This window comes from Sus scrofa, chromosome 6 (assembly GCF_054392235.1).
Source record: "Sus scrofa isolate SSC_HxYL_T2T_F1_AM1 chromosome 6, Sscrofa_HxYL_maternal_Yorkshire_Landrace_v2.0, whole genome shotgun sequence".
Lineage (NCBI taxonomy): Eukaryota > Metazoa > Chordata > Mammalia > Artiodactyla > Suidae > Sus > Sus scrofa.
This window is the reverse complement of record NC_139388.1, coordinates 39900775-39923409: the sequence shown is the minus strand read 5'-3', so window position 1 is coordinate 39923409 and position 22635 is coordinate 39900775. Positions and strand designations below refer to the sequence as shown.

Below are 22635 nucleotides of genomic sequence, written 5' to 3'. Positions count from 1 at the left end.
TGTTTTCTATCTTTTTAATTCACATTAAAATAAATCACAACTATTAAAATTTTTGCAACTGTCTGTCTGTTCTAAAATCACCTCCCCAGGGACCAGCAGTCGTTTGCAACAGCCTCAGTAGGCTGGGGCCTCCTCTGTGTCCAAACAGCTCTGTGGATAAAATTGCACGCTTTTAGTGGGCAAATGTGTGAGCTGTGGTTTCTGCTCGTTGTTCATAGGAAATTGGAGTGAGAACCAGGCAATTAACTCAAAATCACCTTCAAAGGGAAGAGGGCTTGTGGACGGATGCACCTTGTAAGGAAAGCCCTCAGCCCAGACAGTCAGGCGGGCAGGCAGCAGGGGCCAGCCCAACAGGCCTGCAGCTCACAGGCCTCCCCTTTACAGCAGGATCTGTTTGGACCAGGGCCTCTTCATTTCCCTGCCCTGGGATGTGCTAGGTTTCAACAACTATCCTCTAGCCCCTTGACTTCCAAGACTGGCTGGAGGCCTCCGGCCCCACTTCTCTGCTTTCTGCTTTGCAGAGTAAGAATTGTTCTGTCTCTGGCTGTGCAGTCTGATTACCTATCCAGAGGTGGCTTCCTTCATCCCCACTGGACTCCCAGATACCCCGTCAGTTGTCATCTTTCTCTTTCAAGTTGGAAAATAAAAAGCTGTAGGATGAATCTCTCTCTCTCTCCTCCCCCTCCTTCCCCCTCTCCCTCATCCTGAGGGTCTCAGACCCCGTCCTAGATGGAGGAACCTGGAAGAAGGCTCCTCTCAGGACTTCCTACGTGATTCACTCCCCCTGCCCTCAGTTTATAACACCGCGGGCTGACCACAGAAATAATGAAGCTCTCCTACTTGCGGCTTTTCCCATCTGTCCAGACTTCTAATTTGAGTATCCAAAACAACAAGGCTTTTAGAGGAGGGTTGCCCCCTTTCCTTCCTGAATGTCTGTATTCCTCACTCTGCAATCTCTGACCATCATAACTCAGGAGCCTAAAGCACCAGGTAAAATCTCTCCCTATGTCATCTTGCACCTGTCGCTCTCTGAAAACTCAGGAATCAAAGAGATTCAGAAACGGTGCTAGCTTTTCCTATCCAAATTCTATCTGCGCCTGGGAACAAAAGCAATCTGGATAGCAAGGGAGTCTGTCTTAAACTCTGCGCTGCTGCAGTCAAGCAAACTATCTGTGGACAGTTTCCAAGTGACCCCCTCATGGCAGCTCACTAGGATCAAATTCTCAGAATATTTTCCAGAGGGAATTCTGGGCAGGGCCAGAGCCCCAGAGGCACAGGTTAAAGTTGGGAACTTTGGGAATGCGACCCTTGCGATAGTCTCACATTGGCCAACCCCAGGTTTAACTAACTAGGTCAGTATCTCTGCTGAAGACTCTTTAGAGCCAAGTATATCTGACCTGCACAGCCTTTGTTCACACACCTATTAACACCTAACTTGTGTCAAGACACACTCTTAGAAATGTAGGATTGGGGCTTTTCACCAGCACTTTGTCCTGAGACACAGGACTGCAGTAACCCCTAACCCATAAAGTACTCTTGTGAAAATTAGAAAAAAAGCCTCCCCTTCTTCAAGGCATATTTTGCCGCTATCACTCTCAGTTGGAAAATTGCAGTAATGATGCAGCTTTTGTTAGACCATCTTTCCAAAAGGCTCCTTTCAGAAGTTAGATGGAACTTTACTGCCATCTAGTGGACAATCACTCAAATAGCTATCCTAATCTGCAATCTTGAAGGCAGCCCCACGAATGCCCATGCCAGCTCTTCAGGGCAGCAGTCTGTTCTCCCAAAGAACTGCAACCTGCCAGGTCTGGGGAGAGGCCCAGGGATCTGAATTTTCAAGAAGCTCTCTGAGTGATTCTGAGGTATAACTCTGATAAAGAAAAAACTTTATCAGTGACATTTTGCACACAAGCCAGGATGGGCAAGAAAAGAGCGGCAGTGTAGGCCATTCTTATACTTGCAGGTACATAACACATGAGTGATAAAATCATGATCTGTTACCCTGGAGAGAAAAAAGTATTTTTTGGCAAGGCCCGCAGCATGTTCCTGGGCCAGGGATTGAGCCTGCACCACAATAATGACCCAGCCACAGCAGCGACACCACCAGGTCCTTAACTACTAGGCCAACAGGGAACTCCTAAAGTATTTTTTTAATGGACTTTTTAAAGGTTCGGACAGAAATATGGTTTTTTAGGGGGAAGAGTGTTAGGATTTGGGGGTCCTTTGCAAAGCTCTGAGATAATATTTTTAAAAGTAGCCAGGCTCACATTCTTACTGATTCTACTGAACAAGGAATCACAGGGAAGAACCGTGATCCTGGACTGAAGTGTCCCTACTGAGTAATGTGACCCAAGGCACTTGACAGAGTGGTCTGCGTAGGAGGAGGTATCGGGCCCTGCACCTACTAGATAAGGTAAGTGACACAGTCTCTTTTAGTCCCAGTTTCCTCTTCGGAGAAAGGGAGGCAGGGTTTCGCCCTGCCCACCTCAAAGAAATGCTTGGAGAATAAATATATTGTGAAGGTGCATTATAAACTCTAAAATACTGCATCAGTAAGAGCGGATTTTTATTGCTCCAAGACGCAAATAAGCCGGGGCTGATTGAAGATGACAAGGTCACCTTGGTATACAATCCTGTAAAAATCCTTTCCTGTCCCCAAGTTGATTTAGTGAGCTTTGTTTCCTGAGATTGTAGAGAGAAAAATCCTTTCTTCCCTCCTGCCAGAGTCATCTGTCTGAAACGTAAATCTGACCGTGTTCCTGCAGCTCCTTCTCACCTGTCAGATTTCAGATGAAATGTCAGCTCCTCCGGGAGCCGGTTCTGACCGGCCTCCCTCCACAGCCTCCCTGGTCACTCGCTATGCAACAGCCACTGCACTTCTGTCGTGACACTCACCGCTGTGTCAAACTGCTTTATTCTTTCTTTTCTGGTCTCTCTGCTCTCAAGAGAATGCAAGGTCCCTGCAGGAAGGAACGGATGTGTTTATATGATTGACGCTCTCTCCAGCAGAGGTAGCCGATCAGCCCTCGGAGGGCGTTGTGGAATGAATGACCTACCTGCCCTCCTGTAGGAGGCCCCATCCAGGGGGATTGGTACCTAGAAGCCATGTCTGAGTGTGACCGGACCAGCCCTTGGTAGGAGGGGCCAAGCTCCCATCAACCTGGTCTGGGGCTTGAACAGAAAACAGGAACATCAGGGGTTATGGAAAGACCCTGTTTGTCCGTGTTCCGGCCTGATAGAGAAAACCAGTTTCCAGGGAGGAGAGGGAAAGAGAGAGAGAAAGAGGAACTAGGAAACCATGAGGCCTGATTTTTTCCAGGCCCTGACTCGATTCTCAGGGAGCCTAGCTGCTCATAGCCTCCGTAAGAGCCACAGGTTCCTTGCAGTAAATTCCCTTTTCGGCTTGAGCCACATTAAAATCTCTTCCACTAGGAGTTCCCGTCGTGGCGCAGTGGTTAACGAATCTGACTAGGAACCATGAGGTTGCGGGTTCGATCCCTGGCCTTGCTCAGTGGGTTAGGGATCTGGCATTGCCATGAGCTGTGGTGTAGGTTGCAGACACAGCTCAGATCCCACGTTGCTGTGGCTCTGGTGTAGGCCGGTGGCTACAGCTCCAATTCAACCCCTAGCCTGGGAACCTCCATATGCCGCGGGTTCGGCCCTAGAAATGGCAAAAAGACAAGAAAAAAAATCTCTTCCACCAGATGAGAGACCTTGACACCCTAGGACTGTTTCTCATTCACTCCTGAATCCCAGGGCCTTGCATAGTGATGGGTGTGAAGTAAACAGCTCAGCAGACACCTCATCACTGGACAGAGGTCACTTTTTCATTTTCCACTTACACTGTTCCCCAGTGTTCCCATGTCATTGGATAGGTCAGAGGTCACAAACTGGTTACCCAAGTGTGGAATCAACCCACAGACGTATTTGGTTTAGTTTTAATTCTGTTTTAGCCTATCCAGTTTAGGAAGGAAGCAAGGAAGGAAGGAGAAAGGAGCCAACTTTTTTTTGTGTGTGAACTAATTTTCATCTAGCTGTTATGAAGTAAAATGACAGTTATTGGCCTGGATTTTATTTTTATTAAAATATAGTTGATTTACAATCGCCAATTTCTGCTGTACAGCAAAGTGACTTAGTCATATATAATATATACATATACATTCTTTTTATTATTATTTTATATGATTTATATATTTTATATTATATTTATTATATATATATATATTTTAAGGCCAAAGTGTAGTATCTTTTATTTCTTTCTTTTTTTCCCAAGGTTTTTCTTTTTTATTACTCAGATGAATTTATCATATCTGTAGTTATATAATGATCATAACAATCCAATTTCACAGGATTTCCATCCCATAACCCAAGCACATTATATATATTTTTTAAATAGAGAGCACTTCATGAATTTGCATGTCATCCTTGTGCAGAGGCCATGCTAATCTTCTCTGTATCTTTCCAATTTTAATATACGTGCTGCTGAAGTGAGCACATACATTCTTTTTTATATTATTTTCCATCATGCTCTATCCCAGGAGACTGAATATAGTTTCCTGTGCCACACAGTCAGACCTTGTTGTCAGGAGCCAATATTTTCAAATGAAAAGACTTCACATAAAAATCCACATTTCCAGCTTCTCTTCAAATATCAAATTTTTGGCTGCACTAAACTCTAAAAGCCCTTCCTACTACATCTTCTTGCTGATGGTCCAGGGAGAAACAATCCATTCTCTCATTTGGGCAGGAAACAAAATCCAAGCCCCAACCGTCCCAAAGACAAGTGAACAAGATCATGAAGCCTTTTCTCTCTCTCATTATTTGCGTCTCAGGTAGACAACTCCGCTCCTTCCCAGAAACAGCCCCCAAGAATGATAACACAGAGGCTCAGCCGTGGATCCTGGCGGCATCCGCCTGGAGACAGTCACAGCCACAGCGTCTGCTGGCTGGGGTCACCCCTGAAGCTAATCTGCATACGGCTTTTGGCCTTGCTCACTCAAGAAAGCTGCTGAGACAAATGATGGTGTCAAAAGCAAGCTCATTAAATTTTTGCATTGCTCGGCTGCCTGACCCTTGCTTCCTCAGGCACTCAGAGACTTTGGGTTTCTGCCTGGGAGGCTCAGTCCTCACGCCCCTGAGACAGCAGACAAGCCCCTCAGACACAAGGGGAAACGATGTTGGCTTCTCCATCCATACCAGAGTGCATTTCCCGCTATACTGTGGTCTCGGGCTGGAAGCAAATCTTGAGCCAGGGATCTGGGGGCAAGGAGGACCTGGGAGGTGATCCTAGAAGTGTGGAAGTGAGGCAGGGGAGCGAAGGCAGCCAGTGGAGAGCACGTGGGGTGACCTGGAGGCTGGCACTTGCTATCTGTCTCTGCACGGATTGAATCACGAGCCACGTCAGCTGCCGACCCTCAAACACCCCTGAAAGGAGCTCAGGGTGGAGATCAGGAGGGAGGCACTCTGGGCTCTGGGACAACTGGCAGAACAGGGCTTCAGATCATTCAGGTCATTTCAGGAGATTTTATGAGCCCCATTCTTGCATGTCCACGTATCCAGAAAAGCATTAAAATCCTTCATGGTGGAGTTCCCGTCATGGCACAACCAAAACAAATCTGACTAGGAACCATGAGGTTGCGGGTTCGATCCCTGGCCTCGCTCCGTGGGTTAAGGATCCGGCTTTGCCGTGAGCTGTGGTGTAGGTTGCAGACATGGCTCGGATTCCACGTTGCTGGTGCTGTGGTGTAGGCCGGTGGCTACAGCTCCGATTCGACCCCTAGCCTGGGAACCTCCATATGCTGCAGGTGTGGCCCTAAAAAGACCAAAAAAAAAAAAAAAAAATCCTTCTTGGTGACGTCTGTTCCTCATGACTAGCAGCAACCTTCTGTAAAATGTATGCTAGGTTGCATATTCCTCCCACTTCACCAAAATCACCTATACCCTGACCTTCCCCCCTACCTCTTTGGAGTGGTATTTCAGAGCTACCTGGAATGCTGCCTCCTGGGCTCTAGTCCTCATTTTGCCCTAAATAAAACTTAACTCTCGGATTCCCATCATGGCTCAGGGGAAACAAATCTGACTAGAAACCATGAGGTTGCGTGTTCAATCTTTGGCCTCACTCAGTGGGTTGAGGATCCAGCGTTGCCGTGAGCTGTGGTGTAGGTCACAGATGTAGCTCAGATCCCAAGTTGCTGTGGCTGTGGTGTAGGCCAGCAGCTACCGCTCTGATTCAACCCCTAGCCTGGGAACCTCCATATGCCTCAGGTGCATCCCTAAAAAGCAAAAAAAAAAAAAAAACACTTAACTGTCAATTTTAGGTTGTGCTTCTAAGTAGACATTATCAACTGTGGGCCCCTGGAGTTCAAGGTCACTGGAAAACTCTGAGAGACCATGTGGAACGGGCTTCAGAGTCGTCTCCCCTGTCCCCAGGGGAGCTGGGGTATTCACCCTCCAGACCCCATCCACCACAGGCTGCTCCCAGGGCCACTTACTCGCAGCACCTCTTCCCAAGATGGAAGCTGTTTGGTGTAGGAGCCACCAGAGACACATGCTTACTAGAGTCTGGGGCAGGGTGCTGACAGCCATCACCAAAGCTGCTCTGTCCCAAGCCCCCACCCCAGCTTCACAGAGCAATCCAATCCCTCCCACAATCACAGAACTGGTTATGGGGAGACAAATGTGACAATTAAATACCACATCATGGAAATTAAGTGTATGTGGAACCGTTTGTTTGCCTGGCACAATCATTTTCTTTAATTGGATCTGAGAAAGCCAGCTCCTTCCCTGCGTTTTACAAACCACCAGAGAAAAGCCTGACTCGGTGAGTTTCCCTCCTGCTGCCTCCTCAAGCTTAAAAAAGCTTCAGACTGGATTGAGCCTCCTCATGGAAATGCATTAAAAGTGGAAGAAGTGGGAGTTCCCATCGTGGCTCAGTGGTTAATGAATACGACTAGGAACCATGAGGTTGGGGGTTCGATCCCTGGCCTCGCTCTGTGGGTTAAGGATCCGGCGTTGCCGTGAGCTGTGGTGTAGGTCACAGACGCGGCTCAGATCTGGCGTTGCTGTGGCTCTGGCGTAGGCGGACAGCAACAGCTCTGATTCGACCCCCTAGCCTGGGAGCCTCCATATGCCTCGGGTGTGGCCCTATAAAGACAAAAAACATAAAGTGGAAGAAGTGGACATTAGATGCCGAGCCAGCTGTTCTCATCTTTGCCGGATCCACTTGGGACCTGATGTGTTGAAATGCTGCAGTTCCCAAGGCACACAGCTCCCCCAGCCCCTGGCCCTCCCAGGCCTGAGCAGTTTACCCATCTGCAATGTTCTTCCTTTGTCGCTTGGAAGGCTGAGCCTTATGGTGGGGTTAATCTCTATCGTTTATCACTGGAACATTCTTCATTCACATGCTAGTTTTTGCATCTCGCTGTCACTTCAAAGGAGTTCACCAGATGCTCTGGAAGAGTATACGGTATTTTCTCTATAGAGATGCTCAGTTCTCAGTCGCTCGAGGGTTTCCCTCCACATCAGAATTCCAGCCCTCACCCAGTTCTCCACCCCTTCACAGCCACTGACGTCTCATCAGAGAAGCAGTCACTCAACTCTCATCAGTGCAAAAAAACAGTCCTGGGGCTGCCATTAAAAGGACTTTTGATTACACGGTCTAACTCACAGATCCGGATTCCAGATCTGCAGCATGTGATTCAGTTCAGCAGTCAGGCAAAGATCCTGCCTGTGCCCAGGGCTGAGTGAAATGCTCTGGACAGAAAGCCAGGAAGACGCCATCTCTGCCCCCGAGAAACTCACAGCAAGGTGAGAAGATGGAAAAGGCAGGCAGGACAGATGTGTGAGATTACAGCTCTCTCTGTAAGGAAGCAGTAGGATTTGGCTGCCAGTTAACGTGGAGGGTGAGGAAAACTCCCAGATGCTGGCTTGGGTAAAGAAGAAGCTGGCAGGACAAAAATAGAAACTGAAAACCAAAGACAAGAAGCCGTTTGGAGTGGGACGGAACCGGAAGGAAGATGACGGCAGGAGGAGCGGCTCTTAGGTCCAAGTTCATTTTCTTCTTTCAACAGATGCCCTCTATGTGCTAGATCCTTCCAGACAGGGAGGAGACAACAGGAAACCATACAGCGTATTTGTCTTTATGGAGCTGACATGCTAATGAAAGAAGACAGAAAATAAACTAGGATACTAATAAGGATACTGTCTTCAAAGGGAAATGGAAAATTCTGAGTGGGTTACTCAGAAAGGTGTGACAATGGCTGATTGGTTTTACAGCTTGAAGAAAACAACTCTTGGGGGCTAAGACTCTAAAAGTATTTACATTACTTTTAAGACACATGCAAGAAGTTTGACTGGATAAAATTCTTTGAAAATACATTTTATCCAGGAGTTCCTGTCGTGGCGCAGTGGTTAACGAACCCGACTAGGAACCATGAGGTTTCGGGTTCGATCCCTGGCCTTGCTCAGTGGGTTAAGAATCCGGCGTTGCCGTGAGCTGTGGTGTAGGTTGCAGACGCGGCTCAGACGTTGCTGTGGCTCTGGCGTAGGCTGGCAGCCACAGCTCCGATTGGACCCCTAGCCTGGGAACCTCCACATGCCGCGGGAGCGGCCCAAAGAAACAGCAAAAAGACAAAAAAAAAAAAAAAGAAAGAAAGAAATGATCTAATAAAAAAATTTAAAAAAAAAAGAAAATACATTTTATCCAAAGTGATGATTTTGTGAAATGATTTTTTATTCTCCAAGCAATGAAATCACAATTTTTGAAGTGAATTTTTTATTGTACTCGTAAAACGTGTAATAGATCCTTGAGTCTCTAGCCATTGTTTATCAATTATGACCAACAATAAAATATTAATTGGAATTTAAAAAAAAGAAACAAGATGTTTTCACAGACGACACATTAAGTACCTTGGTTTGGTTGTCTTTGTGGCAATGGGAGAGAAAATAATGAGAGTTGGGAAAGCCATAAATAGTCTATAGCAAGACTTCTCAACCCTGGATGTATTTTAGATCACTTGGGAAAGTTTTTTAAAATATGCTAATATTTGAGGATTTATGAGAAACAACACTAAAATCATAAGCAATAAAAGGAAAACTTGATAAACTGTATTTCATTAAAATTAAAATTTTGGCACTATAAGAGATTCCATCAAGAAAGCGAAAAAACAATCAGAATAGGAGAAAATATCTGAAAGTCATCTATCTGATAAGGGACTTGGTATCCAGAATATATAAAGAACTCATACAATTCAATAAGAAGACCAATTTTTAAAACAGCAATAAATATTTTGAATAAACTGAATAAACATTTCTCCAAAGAAGATACAAAAGTGGCCCATAAGCACATGACAAGATGCTCAACATTATTAGTCATCAAGAAATGCACGCCGCATAAGATACTGCACATCTTCGAAAACGGCTATAATCAAAAAATGTCAACAAAAACAAGTGTTAGAAAGGATGTGCAGAAAAGGGAATCCTTATGCATTACTGATAGGAATGTAACATGGTGCAGATGCTTTGGAAAACATTTTGACAATTCCTCAAAATGTTAAAGAGAGTTACCAAATGACCCTGAAATTTCATTCCTAGGATTCCACCCAAGAGAAATGAAGTTATATACCCACACAAAGACTTGTATGTGAATGTCCTTAGCATCGTTATTCATAATAGCTGCAGAAACACGTCAAATGTCCATCAATTGATGAACAGAAACACAAAATGTGGTATGTCCATTTGCTGAATATTATTCAACAATATAAAGAACTAAAGTACTGACACAGGCTCCAACATGGATGAACCTAGAAAACATGCTAAGTGAACGAAGTCAGTCATATAGGACCACATATTATATAATCCAATATATGAAACATCAAGAATAGGCAAATCTAGGGAGTTTCCTACTGGTGTAGTGGTACTTTCACTGCTGAGGCCCAGGTTCAATCCCTGGCCTGGGAACTGAAATCCCACATCAAGCCAGTGCACACCGTGGCCAAAAAAAGTCAAATTGAGTTAAAAAGAACAAGCGAATCTTTAAAGACAGAAAATAGATCAATATTTGCAAAGGGCTTGAATGGGAGCAGGAGAGTATGGGGAGTTAAGAGACATTATCGAGACAATAAAAATGCTCTGATTATGGTGATACTCATAAAACACTGTCAACATACTAAAAATCTTGGAATTGAACACTTTATTTTTTTAAATGACTTATTTTTTTTCCATTATAGTTGGTTTTCAGTGTTCTGTTAATTTTCTACTATACAGCAAAGTGACCCAGTCACACATACATATATACATTCTTTTTCTCACACTATCCTCTGTCATGCTCCATCACAAGTGACTAGATATAGTTCCCAGTGTTTACAGCAGGATCTCATTGCTTATCCATTCCAAATGCAATAGTGTGCATCTATTAACCCCAGATTCCCAATCCATCCCATTCCTTCTCCCTGCCCCTTGACAACCACAAGTCTGTTCTCTAAGTCCATAAGTTTCTTTTCTGTAGAAAGGATTATTTGTGCTATATATTAGATTCCAGATGTAAGTTATATGGTATTTGTCTTTCTCTTTCTGACTTACTTCACTTAGTATGAGAGTCTCTCATTACATCCATGTGGCTGCAAATGGCATTATTTTATTCTTTTTTATGGCTGAGTAGTATTCCATTGTGTATATATACCACATCTTCTTAGCCCATTCATCTGTCTATGGACATTTAGGTTGTTTGAACACTTTAAATGAGTGAATTTTCTGGCATGAAAATTATATCTCAACAAAGCATTAAATAATTAAAAATAAAATATGCATAATTTGAAATGCATGTGTGCATGTAGGAGTATATCAGTGCCTAGGCCAGTGGTTCCCAAACTTGGCTGAATCATGGGGGACTGCTCACAACACATCCCATGCCAGTTAAATCACACTGTTTGTTGGGAGTAGGAGTCCCCAGGCACTTCTTTTATTTTTTTACTTTTATTTTTTTCCATTATAGCTGGTTTACAGTGTTCTGTCAACTTTCTACTGTACGGCATGGTGACCCAGTTACACATACATGTATACATTCTTTTTTCTCACAATATCATGCTCTGTAAGTGACTAGACATAGTTGCTGGTGCTACACAGCAGGATCTCATTGCTAATCTCCCAGGTACTTCTAAGGTGCAGTCAAGTTTCAGAACCACTGGCCCAGGCCCACACCCACAGAGCCTCTGAGTTAACTGGTTAGGGAGAAGCTTAAAGGCTCCCAGGACATTTGGGGGGCAGTGCCTGAGAACCACCAGCAAGGGGATGTGGAAGCTGACACCACCACAAGCATTTCACCCCTCCCCCACAGAGTAGCGTCCATGCAGCGTGGGGAGGTAACATCAGCTAAGGGGGCGGGGGGTTGGTTGTTTTAAAGGTCATTCCATTCCCTGGACAGTGACAGCATCACAAATGGACATGTGATACACTAGGAAAGACTGGGGAAGGGTTTTCTCTTGCTGTTAAGAAAGAACAAGAAGCTGAGTTCTCCCTCCTATTAAATGTGACTGAAAGGCATGCAGCACCCACAGTTGACACTGATGGGAAAAATAAATCTCAAGATGAAGCTGGCACCGTAGATGCAGAGAGTTGGAAAAAACTTAGGGCCTTGGTGCCTCCAACAAACCAGGTCAACCAACCCTGAAATCCTCACAGTCTCTGGGCTGCCTGGTATGTTAGCCAATAGATTTCCCTTCTTATTTAAGCCAGTTTGAGTTAAGCTTTCTTTTTCTTTCTTTTCTTATTTTTGGCCATGCTTTGCAGCATGTGGGAAGTTCCTGGGCTAGGGATCAAATCCACATCACAGCAGCAACCCAAGCCACTGCAGTGACAACGGCAGATCCTTAACCCACTGCACCACAGGGGGAACTCCGAGTTACATTTTCTATTACTGCCCTAAACTGATGCAGACAGGCATAGATGGTATATCTTGGGAGGAGTGTATTACAGCCAATTGAGACCAAAGAACATAAAGCGTTCAGCCCATGAGAATCTCATAGAAAGGATTTGCGCACAGGGAACGGCATGTACTCAGGCCCTGAAACAAGAATAGGCTTGGTATGTTCAAAGAACAGAGAAAAAAAGGCCCAGAGTGAGTCAAGGCCCAAAAAAGGCCAAGAGCCGGTCTGTCAAGTAATAAAAGGTGATTCTGAGCAGGGAAACATTTGACATCTTGAAGGGTAAAAGTGGCTCAACTGACTTTTTTTTTTTTGCTTTTTAGGGCCTCTCCTATGGCATATGGATGTTCCCAAGCTAGCGTTCAAATTGGAGCTGCAACTGCTGGCCACAGCCACAGCCACAGCAGCTCGGAATCCGAGAGGCATCTGTGACCTATGCCACAGTTCAGGGCAGCACCGGATCCTTCACCCACGGAGCGAGGCCAGGGATCAAACCAGAATCCTCAAGGATACCAATGGGATTCATAACCTGCTGAGCCACAACAGGAACTTCTCGACTGACTTTATTGCAGAACACTCTAGCTGGCAAAAAAAAAAAAAAAAAAAAAAAAAAAAAAAAAAAAAAAGCAAAAGACGTCCCCGCAGTTGGTAAACTTTGCGTTCTTTGCGTTTACTTCGGATGGAAATGATCCCATTGGAAGGAAGACCATCACGAGGCAGCTTCCCAGCCATGATGCCCTTTGACCATCAGTGTGCGTAGGTGAACTGTGCTCTGGTTTTTAAATCAAGAAAGACTGGTAGGGGGCGAGTGTGCGTGTAAATAGTTGGTGACTTTGCTAAACCAAAGATGACAAGGAAAAATTCAGAATTCTCCTAGACCATAAAGGACATTAAAGTTGCAAGTCTTTATTCTCTGAGAGCATTTCTAGGCTTCACGGTAAAACCTCAGGCCTGCATTCCCAAGTGATTTTCCTTCATCTAAAAAGCAACAAGGGCATTCCCGTTGTGGCTCAGCAGTAATGAACCCAACTAATATCCATGAGGATGCAGGTTTGATCCCTGGCCTCCCTCAGTGGGTTAAGGATCTGGCATTGCCATGAGCTGTGGTGTAGGCCAGGAGCTACAGCTCTGATTTGACCCCTAGCCTGGGAACTTCCATATGCTGTGGGTGTGGCACAAAAAGCAAAAAATTTAAAAAGATAAAAAATAAAAGGCAACAAGAAGGAGTTCCCGTTGTGGCTCAGTGGTTAATGAATCTGACTAGCATTCCTGAGGATGCAGGTTCGATCCCTGGCCTTGCTCAGTGGGTTAAGGATCCAGTGCTGCCGTGAGCTGTGGTGTAGGTCACAGATATGGCTCGGATTCTGCGTTGCTGTGGCTGTGGCATAAGCCAGCAGCTACAGCTCTTCTTTGACCCCTAGCCTGGGAACCTCCACATGCCGCAGGTATGGCCCTAAAAAGCAAAAAAAAAAAAGCTACAAGAAGAGAGAGCATGGTCTTTAAAACAATTTTTTTTTAATTTTAAAAAGGTCATTTCTCAAAATAGCTTTGAATATTTCATAGCTTCGAAGCTAGGGAACTGTCTCAAAGGAAAGCTTAGCACCATCTGCCCTTGTCTTAGTTCTCAGCTTTGGCTTCTCAGGAGGCAGGCTTCACTAAATAAATAGCAAAGAATCCAGATTATTGAGCAGTTTAGAGGCTCTCAGTCTTTGAGGAGGTTGCTGGTGCTCTCGCTACTCCCGAAGAGGAGGTGGAGAGGAGCTTGCTGGACAGTCCCCAGAGCACTGGGAAGACAAGGGCAGGGAACTGCTGACCAAGCCAGGACTCCTGGGTCCACTGTGGCCTGAGACTAGACAGGATCTGAAGTGAGCCCCGGAACCGCTCTCTGAGATCAGTTTCCTTGTCAGCAGAGTTGAAGTGAAACGTGCTCCAGGGTCTCAAGGACTTCTTGGCACCCGAGGAGCTGTGCCGAGGGCAAGGACCAGGCCTGGAACAGGGACACCACAAAGACCAGGGACCTGTGTTTGGAGGGAGTGCTTCTTTGCAAGGGCTCATGAGACTCAGTGGCCTCAGTCCATCTGTCTCATTCATGGAGAACCTCCAACAGGAACAAGTGATGTCTACGAGGAATGATGAGGAAGTTACTAAGAGGCTTGCTATTGGCTGAAGTTTATCAGCAGGTTCGATAGTTTCAACCTGAGTCAAAAGCCATCTTCTCATTTTATAAGATGATAATGCTGGTGACTGGTGTGTGGGTCTCACTAAATGTCTTAGCCAAGGGAGCTGGGCCCCGGGTCATTACCACCATCAGCATCTGCAAGTTCCACTGAATGCATCCTTGTAACCCCTGCTGAAAATCAAATCGCATTTTAATAACCTCTCTAGCCCGCTGTTGTCTCCTGTCTTTGAAATGTTCACGGAAGGTCCCAGCAAGAAATAGAAATTGCCTCTAATGCTCCTGGTTGGGTGGAGCAGGGCTGGGGCCGCGTGCTCTGCAGCAAAAGCGCCGTGTTGATCAGAAAGCCAGCTTCTTGACTGACGTTATCTCCTCCTGGGCAGAAACCAATTTCAGCGAGAACTTTGTAATTTGGAACTCAAGGATATAAGATGCATTCAGGGAATCATTTTCCCTCTACAAATTACAGGTTTGTCATTTAAGAGGTTTAATATCCCTGAAAGGGCCTGGCTTCTTCTCCTTTTTTTTTTTTTTTTTTTTTTTTTCTTTCTGAAAACTGCCATATTGATGCTCTCAGAACAGAGACTTAGAAATGAGAATAATGGCCTGTACTTCACACCAACCAATCCATTGTTCTTTACAAAGGGGCAGAAGAATTATGCCAGACCACAAATATTTATGTATTCAGCAAGCTGTTGAGTGATTAGGCAGAGTGTCAGACCTAAATGTCTGGCTTGCAGGAGGTGCTTAATAAGTATGCAAAGGAAGGAAGGGAGGGAGGAACAGCTAAGGAGACTCTACAGCAGGAATGCCCAAGCTTTGAAGACTCTCTCTTCCAAACAGCCACACACCTAGCAACGCACAGTGTTTAAGTCAGAACTCTCCCATGATGCACTGGGGGCACAGCCTGGGAGGAGGGCACAGGCAGCAGGTGCCTAGAATGAGAAGAGCTGGTTCAGAGGCCACACTCTTGAGTCAGACTGAGTCACACCAAATCCTGCTCCTGCTCTTACCGTTTATGTGACAACAGGCGAAATACTTCATCTCTCGGAGCCTCTGTCTCCTCCCTTAAAAAACGGAGATTATTCCTATTTTAAAACATGCTTGTAGGTAGTTTACTCAAAACCCATCCCTAACCCCCTTCCCCTCTTTCTCATTGTTAAAGACTGAAAAACTCAATAGTGCATCCCCTAGCCTCTTGCTCTTTAGAGGGGAGGTGTGGCCTGGGGGATAGTCCGTGGGTTCATGGAAAAGCCATTGCCTTCCTGATGCAGGAAAGCTGCTGGTTTGTCTTCTCTAGAAGTCAGCCTCCTGAGGGCAGAGGCTAAATTTTCTCATCCCATGAGACGCCAACTTGCCAAGCCCTCGGTTGAGAGAGTGCTGGCCTTCTTGGAAGACTCAACCTGAAATCAAGCATGGCCTGAGCTGCATTCGACTGTGCATTTTTTTCTGTCGCCTTTAAACACAAAGGCCAAAAAGTAAGCTGTGTGGTAGCCTTTGGAGAGGCTGTCAGAGAGAACTATAAGAAAATGATTATTGACAAAGTAGAGGATAATGAAGGTGAAGGGAATTTGAAAGCAAATTTGCAAATGGGGGAAATAAAACAATTTGTCCAGCACTCCACCAAATAACAATGTGTTTAAAAAAAAAATATCTGTTGGACCTTTTTATTGGGTTTCTGTTTTAATTTCAAATTCAGCCACTCTCTCTAGGACCTGTGGGCCTGTGCTTATGATTAAAAAGACATTACAGCATTCTTAGCTGCCATAAAGCAACATAAGAGCAGTGGCGTAATTACACATGACTTCCTCAGAAATATATAGCTGCTTTCTTGGCTCTGCGCTTAGTGAGCTCCCGCAGGATCCATGAAACCACAAATATGGACCATTTCTCCTTGAGATCCCCTGCCGGGATCGAGATTTCTCCCCATCCCCGACTGCTGTCCTCTCTCCAAGGTGGTATTTCTTCACCCAGCACCTTTGCAGACAGATCTCCAGCTTCTACCAGGAGTGACTCGTACCTTAGGCTGAACTGACAGCTAAGATTTAGAGCCTAAGGAATAAGAGTGAGCACTTCACAGTTTACAAAGTGTTTTTGACAGATAGCGCCTCACTTGATTAATAAAGTGCAATACAAATGTGAAGTGTTTTTTTTTTTAAATTAGCATTGAGTATTAATTCTGGTCCCCAAAGATTAGCAAATGCTTAAATATTAAGCAACAGTATAACATTCTCCCAGAGAGCCTTGACAACTGAACATTTGTTTTATATTCAAAAAAACACATCATTAAGAAGGGGTAAGAGGCACAGAAAGCACAGCACAATTCTTTTGTTAGTAGTCCTGATAAATCCTCATTGCTTTTCTAATAAAGCCCCATGTGGGGCAAATGCTAAACTGAGAGCAGTCTGGTCAGGCTTCTGACACCTCTGGTGCCTGCAACTCCTTGGCCTTGAAGTTGCATCACTGCATGGAGACACACATTGTGGTTTGGCACAATCTGGTTGCCCTTCTTGGTAGAGCTTCCATAATCACCTGTTTATCAAATTATTCTTTAGAAGATCAGAGTGGGAGAGGTCAAACCAACTGAGAAGCTCCGAGACATTTTTAAACCCTAATATCAGCACTGGTCAAACACGAGCTAGATTATAGGGCAGTTTTCAAGAACACGTTCGTGCCTTGCTCCCATAAACTCTGACCGTCTGGCGCTTAAGATTAAAACGAGCTATTTGTTTGTAGGGATGGCATAAGGGCCTGGAAGTGACAGCAAGTAATCCTGCCAAGCCTCTGACCGGCATTGTGCCCCGGGACTCTGGAGCTGTCGCACCCTGTCTGCCACATCTGCAGGACCACGCTTGCATGCCCACCAACCCAACGTCCACTGGCCAGATGGCATTCCTTTGCCCTGAGGGCTTCCTCTTGCCCCTGGAGCCCATTCTGCCTGTATTATGTAACAGGCCAGAAACACTGGGGAACTCAGTTTCCCAGAAGCCAACCCTAGCCAGTGACAACAGACACACAACCCAGCTCTCTCCATCCCTCCTGCAGGGTAACCTCTTCCAAGAGGCCCCAAATGCTACCCAAAGTGGAGACTCAAACACTCACCCTTGGGGGCTATGTCCCCTCCTCTGACTCACTGCCACCTCCCCTAACAGTGCTGCCTGGCTTCACGTCCCACATCAACTGCTTGCCTTGGGAGGAACTCAGACTAAGACACCTCTACCCTTACTGAGGTTTGGGATGCAGGGCACGTCTCCAGGCTGGAGAGGGCACAACCCCGTGCCATCACCTCCCGGAGGCTGTGATCCTGCTGTGGTTATTAGGAATACACGTGGTCTGACCTTAGAGATGAAATCGAAGGTTAGATTATGCTTCATAGCACACAGCCACAGTCACCGCATCATCTGGTTTCCAGGTGTGTACTACACCTGCCGGGGGGGGGGGGGGCATGCAAGAGGGGAGAGGAGTGTGTTTGTGTGTTTTCCAGCTGCCCGTCTCTCTACAAGCAGCTCCCCTCCGGCTGTTGTTCCTCCTGTCATCCTCTGTAGGCTTAGAGGGAAAATCAGGAGGCAGAAGAGGATCTTGCAATCACAGAGCTGTGAGCCGTGACGGAATCGTAAAGCTCCCGTGAGCCCCTGTGTGAGAATAAAGGAAACTCACATCTTCGACAGGAACACCAGCGCCTGTAGCAGAGGCCTCCTCGGTAAATTCAGTTCTGTAATTCTCTTATTGTGAGAAGATAAATGGCATTCTTATTTTGTGAATTTGAATCCTCACATTGCATCTGAGCACACGACATCAGCATCAAGCTCATGAACACTCCCCGACTCTCCATTATATGGCCAGACCTGTGCAAGATTAGAGACACCAGGATAAATATGACACAGTCCCTGACCTTGCAGCAGCGAGCGGGAGACAGACCATAAATAGATAACGTGGCATGAAATGATGAGTGCTAGTGATAAAAACAACGCACCCAGGAACTGTGGGGGGACTGAGCCTGCCAGCGAGATTCGTAGGGGGCTTCCAGACGTAAGTGACAATGAAGCTGAGTCTTGTGTGTAGACAGTTAGCAGGTAAAGTGGCATGACAAGAAGAAACAGAGTGAAAAAAAGCACAGAATCAAGAAAAAGAAGTGTAGGGTTAAAGAATATCATTGAATACCAACTGGTATACTAGCAATGTTGCTGCTTTAATACAAGAATAATTGATGTTCCTTTTTTTTTTCGATGTTCTGTTTTAATATAAGTACATTAGAATTTTACAATGCGGAGTTCCCATCGTGGCGCAGTGGTTAACGAATCCGACTAGGAACCATGAGGTTGCGGGTTTGGTCCCTGTGCTTGCTCAGTGGGTTAGCGATCCGGCGTTGCCGTGAGCTGTGGTGTAGGTTGCAGATGCAGCTCGGATCCCGCGTTGCTGTGGCTCTGGCGTAGGCCGGTGGCTACAGCTCCAATTGGACCCCTAGCCTGGGAACCTCCATATGCCGCGGGAGCGGCCCAAGAAATAGCAAAAAAAAAAAAGAATTTTACAATGCTTTTTTTTTTTTTTTTTTTTTTTTTGGCTTTTTAGGGCCATACTCAAGGAATATGGAAGTTCCCAGGCTAGGGGTCAAATAGGAGCTACAGCTGCCAACCCATGCCACAGCCATAGATAGCCACACCAAATCCACTCTGCATCTTTGACCTACACCACAGCTCACAGCAAAGCCAGATCCTTAACCCGCTGAGCAAGGCCAGGGATCAAACCTGCATCCTCATGGATACTAGTCGGGTTCGTTACCGCTGAGCCACAATGGGAACTCCTACAATGCCTTTTTCAATTAACAGGTGGCGTACAATACTCAATAGACAACCTCGACATTACCCTTGAGCTTCAGATGAGCCTCCCCAGAGCTTGGAGATGCCAAATGCAGGGTGGGGAAGTGAGGGATGCAACAGGTGAGGTGAGGGTACAGGGAAGAGAGGGATGGGGTAAAGTGAAGCATAAGGGAGGCCAGAGGGGGGAGGTGAGGGACCAGAGAAGGGAAGGGTGGGGGAAGAGCCACCGAACCATCGTCCTGCCAGTGCCCTCCAGTACCTGTGCCCTGAGGGCTGTGGAGTCTTCTCTCTCTGTCTTTCTTCTCATATATATGTATACATGAGATATATATCTCTTTCCATCTCCCCTCTTCATGTAACGAAATGTGAAGGCAGCCAGCATTTGTCACACGGAGTTGTATCCCTGGATTAGCAATAAACTGGACTCCCCAGGACTTGTCATTAAATTCCCACAACTGCCTCTCAATTACCACAGGATTTTATTCATTTATTATTTATTTATTTATTTATTTATTTATTTTTGTCTTTTGTCTTTTTAGGGCCACACCTGGGGCATATGGAGGTTCCCAGGCTAGGGGTCTAATCGGAACTGTAGCCGCAGGCCTACACCACAGCTCACAGCAACACCGGATCCTTAACCCACTGAGCGAGGCCATGGATCGAACCTGCAACCTCATGGTTCCCAATCGGACTCGTCTCCACTGTGCCACGACGGGAACTCCCTACCACAGGATTTTAAATGGCTGAGGTAACCTCCCTGATTTGCTTTTTTTTGGGGGGGGGGTGGGATCATGGAGATGGTGGTTCAGTGTTAATGGCAAATTGAATAAAATGGGCTTTGCGACATTTGTAAAGAAAGAAGGAAAAAGTGAAAATGGAATAAAATTAATAAGCTCCAAGTCAGTATAATTTCCTAGCTAGGGAGTTCCCGTCGTGGCACAGTGGTTAACGAATCCGACTAGGAACCATGAGGTTGTGGGTTCGATCCCTGCCCTTGCTCCATGGGTTAATGATCCGGCTTTGCCGGGAGCTGTGGTATAGGTTGCAGACGCGGCTCAGATCCCACGTTGCTGTGGCTCTTGCCTAGGCCGGCGGCTACAGCTCCGATTGGACCCTTAGCCTGGGAACCTCCATATGCTAGGGAAGCGGCCCAAGAAATGGCAAAAAGACAAAAAAAAAAAAAAAAAAAAAAAAAAAATTACTAGCTAATGCTAAGGAGGCCTGCTATACAAACCTATCACTAAGTCCTCTCCTTGCCCCAAACAGTTTGCAGTGCTTCTCCAGTTTGCCCCAAACTACTCGACCCTCTTCTTCCCACCAAAAGCTTCAGATCATCTCAGGAAGGCCTCTCCCAAGCTGGTAACCTCATTTCCATTTTGGAGAGACTCCGTGCCTAGAATCACTGCAAGGCGAGGGTGACCACGCCAAAGGTCCGAAGCATTCAGATGCCTGTGAAAAACATCTGCTTGCTTCTCATGGCTGGTTTTACACAAGATAGAGATGTCAGTAAATACACACTTTTTAAAATAGCAGTGGCGTTCCCGCTGTGGCACAACAGGATGGGTGGCATCTCTGCAGCGCCATCATGCAGGTTCGATCCCTGGCCCAGCACAGTGGATTAAAGGAGCTGGTGTTACTCCTGCTGAGTGATAGGTCACAACTTCGCAACAGTGGCTCAGATTGGATCCCTGGCCCAGGAACTCCATACACCACAGGGCAGCTAAAAAAAGGGGAAAAAATGTTTTTAAATTAAAGAAAATAAAATGGCAGTAATTTTGGCATCACTTAGCAACACATGATGGCGTACCTGTTGAAAACATAAATGTCAGTATTTAAAGAAGGAGATTTAATCAACAATTTAATGAACAGGAAGGGGTTTGGTTTTGTTAAGTAAAAGAGATGGTCCCTAGCCTCAAGATTTTTCCCATATTTGTGGAGATAAACAACAGTTTATCACAGGGAACAATACCAAATCTTTGCCTGCCTTGTAGATGGTATGGACTGGAAGTCGGAGGTCTGGGAGGGGTACGGGGGCAGCAGTAGGAGGTGGGGGAAGAAGAATGGGGGCTGATGTGTCCACGGAGATAAAGCATTTATGAATAGAGCACCTTGCAGTTTACAAACAGCTTCCATTTTCCTCAATCACATCAAGGAGCGAGCAAGGAATATTCTGCTCTTATCCCAGCTTTACAGACAGAATGCAAAGGTGAGAGAGGCCCAGGGCTGGTCAGCATGAGAAGCAACAGCTCTGGAACTTGAAAGCACAATGCAGGAGGGCCAGCATCTGAGCCCTTTCCCCAGAAACTAAACCGATGCCTCAAGGGTAACGCAGGGACCCACCTGTATGAGATGTGTACCTGCTGCTTCTTAAAGGAGTGGAGAATCATACACCAGAAGGAGCAGGTGAATCCTACCCCCACCAGCCCTGCAACCTCTGGGTCTCTATCTCTGCCCATTCCCTCCCTTAAAACTCCAGTTTCTCACTATCCAATGGCCCAGACAACAGAGCAAGCTTCCACTAGAATGGCTGAGCACTGCAGAGAAAATCTTTCTTCCCCACAGGAAAAGGGGCTTTCAGGGCCCGAGTCTGAAATCCACTTTGTGAAAATTCAGAATTGAAATCCTTACTTCATTTGCCTCTTTTGAAAAGATCTGTGAACATGCATTTGGCCGAGGTTTATCTTGAAAATGCCTTTAGACTTTCATATTTACAACACAAAACGATTCAGTTTTTCTTTGATGGCACTTGAATTATTTCAGCTCTCTGAACCAGTCCAACACTTCTGTTTTGTTTCCTTCCTCTACACACACACACACACACACACACACACACACACACATGCAAAGCCTGCACTCACACTGCAGGCTTTTCATGCAGACTTGACCCAGTCAATGCAGAGAGACTAGAAGCAATAAGTACTGGGCTGTGCCTCCTGCTGTGTTTGCATCTTCACCATTTAGTTCTAACTCTTCATCTATCTCCCTCTTACTATTTTTGCTTTTTTAGGTCTTCACCTGTAGCATATGGAAATTCCCAGGCCAGGGGTCAAATCAGAACTGTAGCTGCCTGACTATGCCACAGCCACAGCAAGCCACACCTGCAACCCATGCCATAAGTTGTGGCAACACCAGATCCTTAACCCACTGAGCAGGGCCAGGTATCAAACACACATCCTCATGGACATTGTGTCAGGTTTGTAACCCACTGAGCCACAACAGGAACCACCCCCCCCTTACTATTCTCAGGACACTTTACTTTTAGAAACTCCAATCTGATGCATCATTAGACCACAAAATTCTGGGATAGAGGGCAGCTTCAGGTCACCCAAAGCATGAATCATCTCCCACAGTAGCCGGGCCCAAGAGTTCCTCCAGCGACAAGGAACTTTCTCCCTCACGAGGTCATCTGACTCCTTTTCTCACATCCCCTGACTTCAAGGGAGTAGGTAGCTAAAGTTCTAGGCCTGGACTTGCTCCTAAGCCTGGGTGACCTAGGTCACACCTGTTCCTATCCTAAGCCTCATGTTTCTCATGAGAGATTGGAGCAAATGATCTTCCTAATCAATACATTTTCATCACTGAGAAACTGTCCAAATATTCTCCCTTATTTTCAGCCTTCACACCTTCCCTAGAGCAGCTCCCCATGGTCTAAGTTCTGCTCCCCATGGTCTAAGTTCTGCTCTCTGGGGTTGCACCTCATCCACATGCAAGAGAGTCAATTGCT

General features: G+C 45.9%; 1 long non-coding RNA gene and 1 other non-coding gene across 2 annotated transcripts in view; both read right to left on the bottom strand.

Moving 5' to 3' along the window:
• Positions 1–4388: 4388 nt before the first annotated feature.
• Positions 4389–4495, bottom strand: LOC146402308 (U6 spliceosomal RNA). The gene has a single exon (XR_014808762.1). It is a non-coding gene; the product is annotated as a U6 spliceosomal RNA (small nuclear RNA).
• A 13360-nt stretch (positions 4496–17855) lies between these two features.
• LOC106510507 (uncharacterized) overlaps positions 17856–22635 on the bottom strand; it is a 35220-nt gene continuing 30440 nt past the window's right edge. Inside the window, exon 2 of the long non-coding RNA XR_014805963.1 lies at positions 17856–17939. This is a non-coding gene — a long non-coding RNA (uncharacterized LOC106510507). The remainder of the gene's footprint in view (positions 17940–22635) is intronic.